At 32.5% G+C, this 16,481-nt stretch overlaps 1 protein-coding gene across 1 annotated transcript in view; it reads right to left on the reverse strand.

The window, feature by feature from the left end:
• Nucleotides 1–14,503, reverse strand: part of LOC118182422 (histone deacetylase 8-like) — a 183,367-nt gene extending 168,864 nt beyond the window's left edge. Inside the window, exon 1 of the mRNA XM_085811523.1 lies at nt 13,533–14,503. The gene's annotated coding sequence lies outside the window, so the exon portion shown is untranslated. The remainder of the gene's footprint in view (nt 1–13,532) is intronic.
• Nucleotides 14,504–16,481: the final 1,978 nt, after the last annotated feature.

Genomic DNA, 16,481 nt, shown 5'->3' on the forward strand with positions numbered 1-16,481 from the left:
TTAAACTTTCATATACGTAAATAATAATGAAGAGTTTCCAACTCAACGTTTCTTTCCATCTCTTATCTTAAAATCTGCTAAAAACATACAAGTAGCCGATATGCAAGTTATTTCTGAAGATATGCAAGTTATTTTAAGAAGAAAACAAGGCAAAAAATAAAATACATCGAATTTAAAGTTACAACTTTAACAGATAGAAAACTACTCTATGAAGTAGAAACAAGAAAATTATAATAAAAATTCTAAAATAATGTTGCATACATGCAGGTTCTTAATAAACTGTATGCGCACAGAACCCGTAATAGCATGATAAAATTGATTTTCCCAAAAGAAACACTTTACAGTTCTGGAACTTTCCACATAATAAGCTAAAAAAATCTTACCGCTCTCCTCAGTATAACAGAGTACAATCAGTAGTTACCACTTCAAAATACTAAGATCGTTAAACACAACGCAAAGCAAAGCGCATCTAAAAGGGTTCCATGGAGATCTCGCAATAATCCAAAGTCTACACTGAACTGAAAAACTGAGAGCTGACGCTCTCTCCACTCTTATATACTTTCCCCCTCGTCTACGAAAAATTGCCGAAACTTTACATTTCTTGAAATTACTGGAAGGCTAACGCGATTAAAGTTACATATACTGGATATGATTACAGTTACATATAATGATCAATTATAGAACCAAAATTACAGTTATATAGGGATTGGGCAGAAAAGTCGCCAAGTTTAGCGATTTCTCGTAAATTTTGATGACAAAAATCAGTCACTGAAGTGCTTTAGTCTAAACCAGAGTTTCTTAAACTGGGGGTCGCGGCATCTGCAGCAGGGCGTCGCCAAAAGTTTTGATATTTTTTTAGCTTATTATAATAATTTTACATTACCCAAACATTTTTACACAATGTATCTGAAAATAGATAAAGATAAGACAATACAGACAAAGAAAGAAACGAAAAGGTTTCGACGAATTCTTTTTATAATATAAAAGTTCATATTCCTTTCTTTGCTGTCATTTCGTCTGTTACTTATTTAAAATTTTCACATTGTTCTATGTTTTAAAATTAAAAGATGAAAAATGAGCAATACCTTCGCCGGGAATAGAAACACGGACCTCTGGAATACGCGACCAGCATACAGACCACTACACAATGAAGGCACGCTAAGAAGGCGGAAGAAATACCTTATATACTCCCCCTTTTAAAGGGCGACTGGGTTTTTTTAGGGGACCCAATAGCCAAATCCTGGGTGTTGATAATCTTCACCCACCACCCTTTTAGTTCGGGCGCCACTGTAGATACATTAGGTACTTTTGGAAGCAGGCAAGACGTAAAATGAGCAACGCCTTCGCCAGGAATCGAACCACGAACTTCTGGATACGCGCCCAGCGTGCAGACCACCATACCACGAAGGCATGATAAGAAGGCTGGAGAAATTTCTTATATACTGCGCCTTTTTAAGGACGACTGGGGTTTAGGGGACCCAATCGCCAAATCCTGGGCGTGGAAAATTATCATCCACCACCCTTTTAGAATACGCGCCTATCATACAGACCACTACACCACGAAGGCACGCTAAGAAGGCGGGAGAAATACCTTATAACGTAAATTAAACTCGCATTTAAAACAAATAAACATGCAGTTGTTTACTGTTGATGAAGGACGGAGACCCTATCTATTTACCGATAGATCAGTCGGTTTTGCCCCACGTCCGCTACTACCGTAAACAATAAAATTAGAACATGTCAATAATAAAACATATCTACTGTCAATTATAAAATCGAACATCGACCTGAAGAAACGAAGTTATACAAAGAATCTACTATCCTTGTTTTTATCCCATGCCGTACATTTTCTTTTCCTGTCTGTATTTTCTTTAGACAGTTTTGTTTTATGCTAATTCTTTGTGATCGCAATTTTTCATTGTCCCTAAATAAACGAAACAACTGTTTTTAAACAGAGCACTGTTAACACGCAACTCGGTTAATCTGCCTCTCGGTTAATAGAGAATTGTCGATAAGTAAATTAAATCAATGAGGTTTCAGCCAACAAGAATCGAAATGCTAAATATTCCCTTATATTACTAAATATCATTCGAAATGCTTATTTATTGATAAATCTGTTCGAAAGACCTGGTCAAAATTTTTACCTCCTTCATGGAAAGTCCTAAATTGCGATACTTTACTTAAATATAAAGAATCACATCACAGAATCACGTCAAATCTCATTATTAAAATATACATACCTATGGGTAATATTTCCATGGGTATCTCATCATACCACTTCCGGAGACTTATTCTAACATAGCGAAATGCTATGTTAAATTCGTGATATACAGATATATATACATAAATAAATAAAATTTAATTGATGTATTTTTCCCAGTCAGATATTATCAACACTGAATTGTATGACAATAAAGTGTACTGTATGATGCATAATACATACAGTATATTTTATTATCGCTCAATTAATGTAATGTTCGCTTAGTTAAATGTAATGAAATTTTGAAGTTTTGAGAAATACTCAGTTTCTTAAAAGACAACACAGAAATGAGACTATACGTGTATCGTGTGCAATATAATGTACAATATTAAAAATGGCAGAATAAACCATTCGTTCTGTCAAAATACTGCATATTCCGTGAAATTGCGGTTCTTTTGAATGTGCGTCTTTTTGCTTTATGGTCGCATATTTTTGCCGTGGGAAATCTCTATGATTACATAATTATACTTGACAATACTGAGCACGTTTCGAATATTGCGTTTTATCATTTGCGTCCTGGTTTCGTTTGACACGGCTTCAACCCTTCTTTAATCTTAAAAAAAAGAAAAAAAATTATGTGGACACCACATGACGTCCAATGTACGGCCTGTTACATTATACACTTTTATTTCCTCGAACTTCATGGGAGATACATTTCTAATTCAATCTACTGAGTTCTCACTTCGTCGAGAGGCAAAAACACATAAAAATTCAACTTGTCTTCATTAGTACAAAAAAACCTAAAATACCAAATACAATTTAAAAAATAACATTTACAATTAAAATTAGAGTTTCTACGCAAACAAAAACAAACAATTCGGGCAGCAGGCAGGAAGATAGGTTTTTCCGTGCAGAAAAATGAAAGTTTACTTTTGTCCCACTCGGCCAAAACACACTGAATTTGGCGCGCATCATTTGACTTAATTGACTGTTCTACTAAGAATTTCAAATGTAAACAAATGGTGGCCTAAACTTTTAATTTGTTCATAATTCTACAACTATTGCATGCAGATTAATTAAAGACATAAAAAGCCGTAAGCGGAAGATAAGAACAACATAATTTAATTATTTTTAGCGCAAAAAAAAATGCACAAACATATAAGAATAAAAAAACTGAGCTCATGGAGCCGAGTAACAGAGCGGGTACTTTTGGTGAGGCCGATTGTATCCAAAAAAGGAGGTGCACAACTGCATGTTATAGTAGTCTTATATACAAAATTTCAAAGTTCTGATGAGGCTTCTCGTTTTTGAGTTATGCGAGATACACACGTGCATACGGGCATACGTATTTAACGTACGTACGTACTTACAGGAGTCACGAAAAAATCTCTTGTAGATCCATTTTAAATCCTTTTTCCAAACCGTTTTGGGAAAAAGAGTCCTTTATTCTGTCCTTACGTACAGACGTCATAGACCTTATAAGAGATAGACTAACCCAGTGGGCGGGGCGCGCGTCACCGACATGTCCGCAAGAAAGAGTAGGGACGATCTGGTTTACTTTAACACTATGGCGTAACATAATTTTTCCTCATTTGAACATACATCCTGGTCTAGAACCGATACCGTTTGTCAACGGCATAAAAATGTGCTCATTTCTAAATTCCAAAAACTCACACACCAGTCGGATAGTCCCAATTATCTAGCTGATCTTCCCACTGTAAACGTTAACTCCATCGTTAATATCTCCAATAGGAATCTTTCGGAGGATCAGTTAAAAGTATTAAAATATAATTTCAACTTTTCAAAGACATCTAAACCTTCAATTCCTCAAATCATCGCCCCTATAGAGAAAGCCTTTAAATTCTCCAAAATTTCGGAAACGCAGAAGGATACAATCCGCCACCTAATTACTCATAACGTTAATTTTAACAATGAATCTTTGGGTTCTAATCTTAGCAAAAAGGAAAATGAGATCTTACGTGAAATTAATTCTGATACTAATATCATTATCTCTAAAGCTGATAAGGGCGGACAGATCGTTGTTATGGACAAACACACATATATTACTGGAGTCTCTAAATTGATAAATGAAGGCCCATACTGCTCGATCCTTAAAGATCCTTCAACTTCGGACCTCATGAAAGTAAAAAGTGCTATTAAATCTTCCCACATTCTGCCAACTCAGTTGAAGAAATCACTTATTCCGCCTATTACTAATTGCGCTAGACTTTATGCTCTTCCAAAAGTCCACAAAACCGGTATTCCTTTTCGACCAATTGTTTCCAACATAGGTACTGCTTCATATCCTTTGGCCAAATATTTAGTTTCCAGATTTTCTCCTCTACTTGATAACAATATTCACACTGTAAAAAATTCTGTTGAAGTCATTGATAAACTTAAAAATATTTCCCCACTTCGTTCCATTATGGTTTCATTTGATGTCAAATCATTGTTTACTAATGTTCCGGTCGAAGGAGCACTAAATTGTCTTGAAACTAGGCTTCGGGAATTTCACTTCACACATACTGAAATTAATGAGTTGGTTTCGCTTACTAAAGTTTCTCTAAGTCAAACCCACTTTGTTTTCCAAAATGCATATTTTCGTCAAGTTGAAGGATTGGCTATGGGTAATCCTCTCAGTCCGGTACTTGCTGACATTTATATGCACTATTTTGAGATGAAATTATTTGATAAATTATCTTTTCGTCTTTGGATTCGGTATGTTGACGACACTTTCGCACTTTTTGACGGTTATAAAGAGGATTTATCCGAGATTCTATCTATTATGAATTCAATTGATCCAGCCATCCAATTCACTCTTGAAATTGAATCCAATTCCCTCCCCTTCCTCGATATTCTTATAATCCGCAATGAAACCGATTTTAGCACCACTGTGTACCGTAAACCCTTTGCAGTTTGTTTACCACCCCATGCCAAGTCATGCCACCCTGTTAAGCAAAAAATGGCTTCTTTTTACTATTATGTTTTCCGCGCGCTAAAAGTTTGTTCCTCTGAATCTTTGCTTACCAATGAACTTAATTATTTGAGAGCAGTTGCGATTGACCGTGGATTTTCTCCCGTGATTATTGATAAAGCCGTCAAAAAATTTTCAGATTCCCATCAAAGAAGACATTCCACTGTTAGAAATAATATCAATGACCTTGTCGTGCTTCCATTTTATCCTTCTGTTAGCTATAAAATTGCACGGATTCTCCAGAAATTCAATTTTCAAGTCGGTTTCTCCCCTATTAATAAAATTCACCCTTCGATTCTAAAAGATTGCGTTTCTGTCTTGAATTCTTGGGGAATTTATAGTATATCATGTCAGTGTGGTTTAAGATATATTGGCCAAACAAAAAGAGCGTTGAAGTTTCGTATCAAGGAACATGAATCTTATGTCAAAAAAGGGGAAATTAACAAGTCTTCAATAGCGTATCATAGCTGGACTTTTAACCATAATTTTGATTTTGGGTCTGCAAAAATCATCCAAAAGGCTTCTTCCATAGGCGAATTGGATTTTCTTGAGGCTTTTCACATTCACAAAGATTTAGAAAGTTTAGTTAATGATTTGAAGTCCAATCCAGTCCTTCCTAATGCCTTTAAAATTCTACTGTCTTAATTCAATTATTTTTGCCGATAGATGGCGTTACCTCCTCGCACTTGGTACTACCAGCGGGTATAAAAATCCGTTCAGTGGTTGCTTTCCATTATTTGAAGTTCAGATTTTGAGCGTAATGTGCATTTGCCCCTCGCTCCCTATTTTAACTTCGCTAATATTTCTTTATGCTTGATCAGACAGCCTGGCTCAGTAAAAGTAGGCGGCCAGTGCAACTCTGATTAAAAATCTAGTTATAACGACGTGCAGTGCTGATAAGCACCACGTGTTTCTGTGATTCCTATTTTCTTCTTTCTATGTATTTCTTTCTCCTGATGAGGAGGTACCTTTAGCTGCCCTCGAAATCGATTGAGTGTTTCATTATACCTACGCTAAATATAAGGTTGTTTTTCACGGTTTTGATTGTCACATTAGCGTGTTTCTCTTCTATTCTAGTCTACTATGGCGTTTCACATAACTGTTTTGATTATTAAATGTGATACGTTGTATAGCGATGAGATTATGAAAGTCACAGTTTTTTTCAAATAGGATTTAACATATCTCATTAAAGCACTTTTTACTGCATTTCGCGCATTTTTTTCACGCGTAATTCTTGTACAAACATCTTTAATTTGGTAAAATGGTAAAAACTCTAAGCACAAAATTTATGAACTTAATTTTGCGTAAAAATAAAGTAAAATTAAATAAGATTGATAGTACGTGATGCTTTGAAATAAATAAGGTAAAATTAAACAAGATCTGATAATTTTTTTAAAAAATTTAATGCAGTGATTCAGGCAGTGATTTTCAAAACTATAATAACATTACAAAACGATCATTTATTTGAATATATCATTATTAAATTATTAACATTAAAATGGATTATTTATTTCAGTAATTTATAAAATTCGGGGCATAAAATTTTCTGAGTGTAATGAAGGAAAAAGAAAAGATAAAATAAAATCTAGAAGCACTCACTTTATATTACGCCCCAAAGGAACCGTTTTTTAACGTTTTGTGCTTTATCTATATTTAATGAATATCATGTTCTTCGCCCGTAAACCGCATACATTTGAAAACAGCATACCTTTAGAATTTGGGCACTGGAGATAAAAATTTTAAAAATTTTATTTTCCGGACAGTGCTCGCTTTGAACTCGTTGAGTTTGTTAATCAAAAATTCGTTAAAGTTTTACAAAATATGAAATAGATTACAACATATTCGAAATTCGACTGTCCAGATGCCCATGTTCGGGTGAAGAATTACATTATTCAAAATTTGATGGCTCTAGATACCGTCGTTTTTGTCACAGTGCGAGAAACATACATGTATTCATGCAGATTATTCATTATTTAATTTCTTTAAATATAATACAGGGCGATATTATTTGGTAACAACAATTTGAAAGGAGACACGGACATTTATAGTGAAACAGCGCAAAATGCCGCTTCAAGCTAATAAATAAAATTAACAGTAAATAAAAAAATCTTATGCAGAACTAAAAATAAATTTTATAAAATACAAGCAAAATTAATTATTACGGTTAAATACAATTTTAATATTAGAATTAAATGTATAAAAATTTAAGATTCAAAAGGGTTTATCACTATGTATTATGAAATACAAATAGAAATTGTGCTATAATACTCATCTATAATTTTAAAAAAGCAGCACAATTTAGAATTTTAAACAAAACTTTCAGCATTTGACATTTGTACGTACGGACAGAATAAAGGACTCTTTTTCCCCAACCGGATTGTAAAATAAATTTAAAATGGATTCAGAAGAGCTTTTTTTCGTGATGTTTGTAAGTATGTACGTATGTATGTATGTATCTCGCATAACTCAAAAATGAGTAGCCTCAGAACGTTGTAATTTTGTATATGGGGCTGCTATAACAAGTAGTTGTGCACCTCACTTTTGGGTTTCAATCGGTCACGCTAAACTGAGCTCACTGAACCGGGTGAACAAAATACAATAAAATTGTTAATATATATTCAAGGCACAACTACGAAGACTACTGAATTTCCACATAGGAATTCATATTCTTAAATGTGCTTTCAAGCTACAAATTCAAATCAACACATAACAAAGTTTTATTTGATTTCTTACAATTAGCAACCATAATTTTAAAATATCAAAAACGCAGTACTAATATAATAAAATAAAATATATAAAATTGCAATGTTTCTGTAATTTCAGTGTTTCTGTATCCTAATTTCGAATCCATTTACGATATTTACTGATAGTAATAACATATTATGTCTCTAACGACAACGCAACACATGCGCCAAAACTGGGGTGCCAAAACTGGCCCCCCTAGAAATTTAAATATATAATAAAATATTCTAAGCTGAAATATATACAAACAGGTAATTATTTAGGAAGGAGAAGAAGACATTTTTGTCGTCTAGTTTAAGTACTAAAGAACTTAAAAAACATTATGAATTCAGCTATAAGTCCCCTATCACTTCCAATCGAAAAAATGTTCTTTGGAATGTGCTGAAAAGATGCAGATTAAGCCTTTCATAAACGGAAGAAACATTTCCATCTTTCTGCAAACAACAATAAAATATATTTTGTGGTTGTTTAGTCAAATAGGATCGGCCTAAGGGAAAAGATATCTTAATGAAGGACATTCATTATAAGGCAAGTTAGGTTAAGCTAAGTTTGTAGAGTCATTATGATTTTTGATGTAGGAGATATGAAAAATGAACAATGTCCTAGCCGGAACTCGAACCTGGACGTCCCGAATGAGCGCGCCGAGTGTGGTACCATTACACCACGAAAACATGCTGGAAGGAGGGAGAAAATACTTTATAAGTTATTTGAATATGACAAAGAACACGACAGCTGCCTGCCTCTTAATGAGGTAAAACGGCTTGTATTCACGTTATACAAATTAAAAGTCATGAAACTATCATACTTCGTTTTACTGAATTCGAAAACTCAAGACAAATTACCACTGTTTAGCGGCAAAGTGTGGGCCTCTGAAGGAAACAAGACGTACCAGGAGCAGGTAGTTCTGGCATACTGGAGAGGTAAATTCAGTCAAAAGACAAATTTTGTGAAATTTTCATATACTCTTCAAGATTTTAAAGAGAGAATATGAGTGATTTTAAAAGGAAAACTGCAATTACTCTTGATGAATGAAACCACAGCTTCAAATTTTATTTAGCTGTCTTCATTAAATGTGCTATTCGAAGAATCTGTTTTGAAAAGATAGCAAACCCTTACATTTATTTATGGATTTACATATAAAAAACCCCATGGTATTGGTAACTTGTATACTGAAAGAAACTGTAATCAGAACAAATAAATAACTTTGGCTTTTGAAAGTAATCATTAAAAGGTTTCGCCTTTTAAAACGAAATTTAATATTTAGCTACTTCCTCTTAAATAAAATTATTTTAATTGCACAAAAGGAGTAGAAATTTATTTCTACTCTTTCTTAAGCATAACATTCTCGTGAAAGCTTTTCTTTTTTAAAGTCTCTATAGTGTAAAATGAAGAAGTAATTAATATCGATAAAGATAAGAAACGCTTTCTCTTTTTCAAAATCATATGAAATATCTCTTAAACATTTCTTAAACGATGTGAAACACTTTAATTAAAACTGGACTTAAAAGAAGTAAATGATATACTAAATTATACAGAATGCAGAAACAGACACATAAATACTGGCAATTTGTGTATGATCCTATGTTCATTTTTGAAAATTGGAAATAGAGCCAGCTACACTATACAAGAAGGACATGATGATAATGATGATGATGATGCACTGAGCCGTCAGGGATACGAAAAAGGCAGCAAAATGGCGTACGGTTAGGATAGGAGGGCGAAAATATCAATATCGTATGCTCATTTATGTTTTCCAGATCAAAGTGTTCATAGCTACTATGCCTTCCTGGTTCAATATTAAAACTAGAAACTTACATTGCATTTTACGATGTGAAACACTTTAACTAAAAAGCATGCTTGTTTGCTAAGCTTGACAAACCTTTTTTTTTTTTTCCCTTCCCTCCCCGACTGTTTTCCACGGACAGCCGAAACATCTTAAGAAAATTGCTTTAATTCGATTGGCTAAGTCACATATCTTCTGTAATTACTGCATAAAACAAATGTTGAACTTGCCGCCCAACCCGTACAGTGGTTAACGTCACTGACTGCCGTGACTGCCGTTAACGTCACTGATTCTCCGGGTTCGAATCCCGGATAATGCATGGATGTTTGTAAATGTATAGTGTCGGCGCGATAAGGTGGCACTCTAAATATGCGGCGAGCCGAAAGTTTTCCTCGTGTGGTTTGGTAGAAGGGGAGAGGGGTGGGAGACTCTCGGACCCATCCCTTTCCCGATGTGCTCTCCATCAAATCTAGAGGCAGAACTGAGCTAAATCGCACTACCATAGGCACTCCGTAACTTATAAGCATTGGCATTGTCCCCTGTATGGTGCTCAAGGCTGTTGCCGACGGTAGGCGTATCTTGCGCTCCTTGTGACAAGGGATTTCGTGAGCTTGGGCTGATGTTACTGTCATACAAACACAATGTTGAACTACTTGTGCGTTTTCTCCGCAAAAGCACAAATCCTTCTTGAACTTCCTTCGTTAATCGAGAAAGGCACTAATTAAAAATCTTTTGTAAACGTAAAATTTCGTAAACCAAATACTGAAGCGGCGGCTGCTTGTACAGTGTTATACAGTTTTTATACAGTGTACAAAATTTTACATTTATTTGTTCCTATAAAATGTACTATGTACAAAATTTTACACTTATTTGTTCCTATAAAATGTACAAAAATGTACTATGTACAAAATTTTTCACTTATTTGTTCCCTACAGGGAATAATTTATAGGAACAAATACATTTGTTCCTATAAATTATCTAATTTAATATAAATAGTACTTAATTTTTTTATAAATTCATGCAAATATAACGAATCAGTTAAATCGCAAAGGACTTGAATGAAATGACGTTTAACATGTAACATCAACAAGAAAAGAGTAAAATGTGTAATAGATGAAGGTAGATATCCTAGTACTTTCATATGATATTTCTTTGTCTCATACATTATTTTTTAATTTTTAATTATTCCAGGATGAAATGGATTCGGGAGCGGTCAAAATGAATAGTTCCGTTGAAATATGATATCCGACATTTTTTGTGAGTACAATACTTTCTTTACTTCGTATAAGGAAGTAAAAAGGGAAGGGGGAATTGGTATAAAATGAAATTAGTGTTTTAAGTAATCAAAGTTTCCTAGCGTCATACTGATGACTTGTGCATTGGAATTGTTAAAAATAGCTTTTTCTACAGGTTACTGTATTACAATTACAACTGATGAATAACAGAAAGTGTCACAAGATATGTGATAAAAAAGAAATGCACTTTAATCGTGGAAATCAATGTGCAGATGGATAGTTAAGAGAAATTACTACCACTTACAAAAATAAGATTTATATTTTAATTAATTATTTTTGGCATTAAAAATATCAGGTTTTTTTTGTTAATTAACCTAGTTATCTTATTAGTTTCACAATACTTCTATTTTCCTCATCCCACGAGAATGTAAATTATGCAAAGTATAAATAAGCGCATAGCCTTGTGCTTAGAGAGTTTTTGACAGCATGTAACGACCATAAGGCCAAACCAAGGTTTAAAGGGGTGTGGTGAATTTGCATTTCTCAATCAATTTGGGTTGAACTGAAATTATTCACAACCAGGGAAATTATAGTTTGAAAGTTTAATAGTTTCTGTTATACTTTAAATTTTATATTAACATTTGTTTGAGAGTATATAAACAATTTTTATTTTAAACCTTTGAGTTGTGATACCTGTAGTTAGAAGGCAAATGGGAGGATCAGTTATCTAAACGTCTTTACAGTTATAGTAGATTTGACACTTTAAAAAGATGAAGAATATATACAGGCATGCAAAAAAATTACGCTAACACAATCTGATGTAGCATGTATGCAGGTTACAGTATTTTTTAATTTAAAGTGCCTAAAATGCTTCTAGAAACCCGACGGAGAAAAGATTGGTAAAGGTAATACAGAACATAAAAACTGTAACTTTAATTGTATTCCAGCACTTTCAATTCTAGTGTTGAGAGATATTCCCTAACACATTAAATGTTAGAGAAATATTTTGCCTGCTTGATAGAAAACATAAAAGTTCTTTGCTATAGATTAAACATTCAAATCCTCGAATCTCACAAATCTTGAAAATGAACGGAAATAGAGGCTTGCATCCCCCTCTTTACTGAAATTTTTGGATCCTAATTTAAAAATCCATTAAAACCCATTAAACGTTTTTAACTCGAAACTTCGAAAAGATATTGACACGAATATGGACATTAAACCACACATTTTGTTATCTATTTCGCTTTCGAATAATTTAAACGGTTTATATGATTACTAGATCAAAATCTTTATTACTTCATAAATAAGTTATTTTTCTGAAATATATACATAGCATTACGGTGTTATCAAAATTCAAATCTGTATTTTTACAAAATGCATGAGAGATATGTGTTTGGAATGAAATTTGTTTTCAAACAATTTTATTACCATACATGCCCGACGGCGATGAAAAATCACGTGTGGGTCGGAGAATAAATTAATACAAATTCTTCACTCGACTTCAATTTTCTCATATTAAAATTACATGTCTAAAATTTTAAAAATATTAAAATTCAAAGATTCTAAACCTAGAAATAAATCATCAACTAAGGCTCTATATCAATACTATCAGTGTTGACTTGTATTACGATTCTACTGCCTGAAACGCAATAAATAAATCAGTGTCTAGAAACTGCCAATTTGTGCAAAATATACTTATTTACAGACTTTCTAATACTTCTTTTTTCAATAAGTATATTCAGTATAAGAACGATAAAAATTTATCTTAGAATTCAGCCATCTCAGTTAATACTAAAATTATAAATGAAAGTTCACGGGTCAGATTAAAAGCGTCATTTATATCAAAATAGCTGATATTTTAATACAACAACACACCTTTCTTTATTAGTAATTTGTTTAGGTTAGGTTAAGTTATTTAATTAAAGCAAAGCCGTGAGGGCTATCTTCTTAAGGGGAGGGTTGCCTTCGTGGAGAACTTTCTAGGGGAAACTGGCTCGTATACACGTTACACATGGGGAAATCTATGAAAACACCCATTCAGCCAGCCCGTTCGCGGGATTCAAACCTCAGTAATTTGTTTAATGAGATTTATTATGCATTGTTTAAGATCATACTTAAAATGAAGTCCAGAAGATCAATCACGGGCTACGTGTTTAATTTATGGAATTAAATTTTTAAATTCAGATAGATAACAAGAACTTAGATGAATATAATATGTGTTTTAGTTTAATCTATACCCAAGATTAAATTAAAACAGAATCGAAAATTTCCCATTGTGCCATTTTCTAATATAGTTTTAACTGTCCATTGTACTATAAAAGCGAAAAATTAAAAAAACATCAAAATTGCCTTATCTTACTTACGCTAAATATCAAAAACAGAAAAACAAGGAGATATTATATATGACATCTTAAAAATTTTAACATATATGACTAAAATAAATACAATTAAAGAGAACACGAAACGATATTATGAAAGATTCAGATGTTAACAAGAAAAATCTTTTATGAAAATATATGCTCATTAAAGAAGTGAATAGGGTTTTAAACCTAAATATAAGTTTTAAAACAAATTAAAATTGCAAAAAGAGTTACTTACAAAGTTGAATTCGATGCCTAGGAATTCGGGAACCAAAACAGAGTAGGTTGTTCATCCACATTTCAGCGTAAGAATTCTCTGAAATTTAGTGAGCAGATCAAGTTCTTCCCTGATTTGTTGTCTTATTGAAGAAATATTATAAAATACAACAGGAAACTATATTTTAGCCGATAAGTCATTTCTGATAGCTTAATTTTAATTCATTTAAATTATTCAGAAAAGTCGAAAGCTATAACAAAGTGGTTTAAGAATAAAATTCGTTCATAAGAGAAGATTAGGGCATATTTAAGGGATGGAATAAAAGAACTGCTTGAGAAGACAATCATTTCTTATATCATGATTACCAAAATAAACAAAATTTTTGTATCACATATGCAAGAGTATCCACTGAGTATATTCAGCAAGATATATATTCAATACAAGTAAAACTTTCCATTTCGTCTGAAGTAGGGACTGTAGACGCAGAGTATCAAATATTTGTTCATAATCCGCTATTTTTAATCAATTATTTGCTCTCATCAATATAAATCTCCTGCGTCGAATTTCATTTCGATCATGTTACTAAAGCATCTGAACCGAACGGTGGATGTTCTAACAGACTGTAAAAACCATTTCGTTGATAATTGACTGAGCAAAGTACCTACATGCCTGTATTTGTTCTTTGCACGTGAAAGCAAAATGTACATCATCATCACATAAAAATTACTTCGAAATCTGTCTTGAACACAACACCATTATATGCTCTTATTCAAATACAAAACGCAGTTTGGCTACTATATCTTCTTAAAACCATTATAAGATCTAGTAGACTTACTAGTCGCTTGAGGCAGAAATTAATGAAACATTAATATCATGCTTTAATCCTACAGCTACTAATTAGAATTTTCAAGAAATCGAAATTACCAATTTAGAAAACTAAAGACTGGCTTCTAGCTCTAACTGAAAAGTTTCATTTTTCACGAGGGTACCGTGTTGGCTGCAGGATACATAAACATAACGTTCTATAAACATTTTGCATGAAAGCACGACTTTTTGAAGGCAAAATATTCATAGCATTTTCTTTTCCGGGCCCCTCCCACTAACCCATCGAGTTCTAGGAAAGGAAAAAAAAATAGCGAACTGTAAACATAACTTCGAAAAATAAATAAATACATCTCCGGCCAGAAGTCTGGTTAAAAGGAACTGTTTATACCATTCGTAAACCAACGGATTGGAATGTTCTAAACATCCGTTTTAATGCTTATCCTCAATTTCAATCTCGGGGTTTCAGAAAACTCCCGCTATTTGAATGTTAGACTGTTCGATATCAATTTTTTTTAATCTTCCCAAAACAGTCCATGCGTGATTATATAAATAGCCTCGGACCTGTATGCGTCGAGGTGTTTTATGTTTGTTTACATTTGACACGGCAGCGAAAAAGACGTACTACTGGCAGGTGACGAATTTATTTTGAGAGCATTGCACTGTATACATTTTAGAGCAGTTCACCAAAATTTTCTCGGTAAAACTGAATGGCTGAAAAATTTTTCCCAATTTTTTTCAATCCATATATCATATTTCTGTTACCCTGTTCGGTAGTTTACTCTTAAGTGAATTCTTTTAAATGCACAATGGGAATGTGAGAGCATAACATTACATATTCCTTAAGGATCTGAAAAACACAAGTATCTTATTTGAATAGATATATACAAAACCTGTCATTTCATCACTCCATAAAATAATTACATATGTACTTGCAAAACAAATTTTTTAAGGTTTTCAAAATTTAATTTCGTAATATAAAATAATTTAAGATTATAAAAACTTATTCAAATGTTTGTTTTAAACATATAAATAGGACTTTTATTATAATAAAACAGTAAATATGTTTATCTTTTAAATAGTACAAACACAATATTTATTCATGTAGTAATTCTTAATATAGAACAAACATAATGCGTATTCACATAGTAAATCTTCATATAGTAACAAACACAATATTTTATTTATATAGTAAATCTTCATATAGTAACAAACGCAATATTTATTCATATAGTAAGTCTTCGTATAGTAGCAAACACAATATTTATTCATATAGTAAATCTTCATATAGTAACAAACACAATATTTATTCATACAGTAAATCTTCACATGGTAACAAACACAATATTTATCCCTCAACTACTAATAAATCCTTCCTCAAGTTATGGTTGTATTCGTATTCAGTGCCTATATCTGCAAATGAATGAGGTATTTTTGATGAGGGGAAATGCAACATAAATTTGATCCTTTTTCAAATTCTTTTCAAAAAGAAAAAATAATAAATTCCCGAAAAATAATAAAAAAAGGTGTTCGCATTATTTAACGTATCGAATTTAGCCAATATTTTCAGTGTCCGATTAAGCCTCTAGGAGGCTAGACAAAATTTAAACTGAAATCCTATTTATGTAAATTGTGTCTAATGAAATCTTAAATAATGTCACTTAAAGTTTTTATTAATGACATAAAACATTAAAAACACTGACAAAAATAATTTCTAGTATAATAAAAAATACATAGGAAATATGGAAAATTATAGTCATTAATTAGCCTTTAAATTTTTTTAAATTTTCGTTTTTTAATTTTCATTTCAGAAGTTTGGTCAATAATATCTTCGAAATTTAGTGGTTCAAGAGTATCTTTTTCTCCTATATAAGTATTGCTAAAAATCTTAGCCTCTGCTGTCTTGTTGAATTTCTTAATCAATTTTTAATTCGTTTTAAAACGCATGAAAATCTCTATCACCTGCTGCATTACCTACAAAATTCTTATCAGGAAACGAAGATATAATATTATTGCGTGCGTACGGATTTATAATAGATTGAATAGAAACACAGAGCCGATAATAGCAGGATAAAATTTATTTTAAACATACACACACACACACACACACACAAAAGGGGGGGACTTCACATTTCTGAAACTTTTCGC

Source organism: Stegodyphus dumicola, chromosome 2 (genome assembly GCF_044657685.1).
Source record: "Stegodyphus dumicola isolate Sdum_Otavi_A_Nest chromosome 2, ASM4465768v1".
NCBI lineage: Eukaryota > Metazoa > Arthropoda > Arachnida > Araneae > Eresidae > Stegodyphus > Stegodyphus dumicola.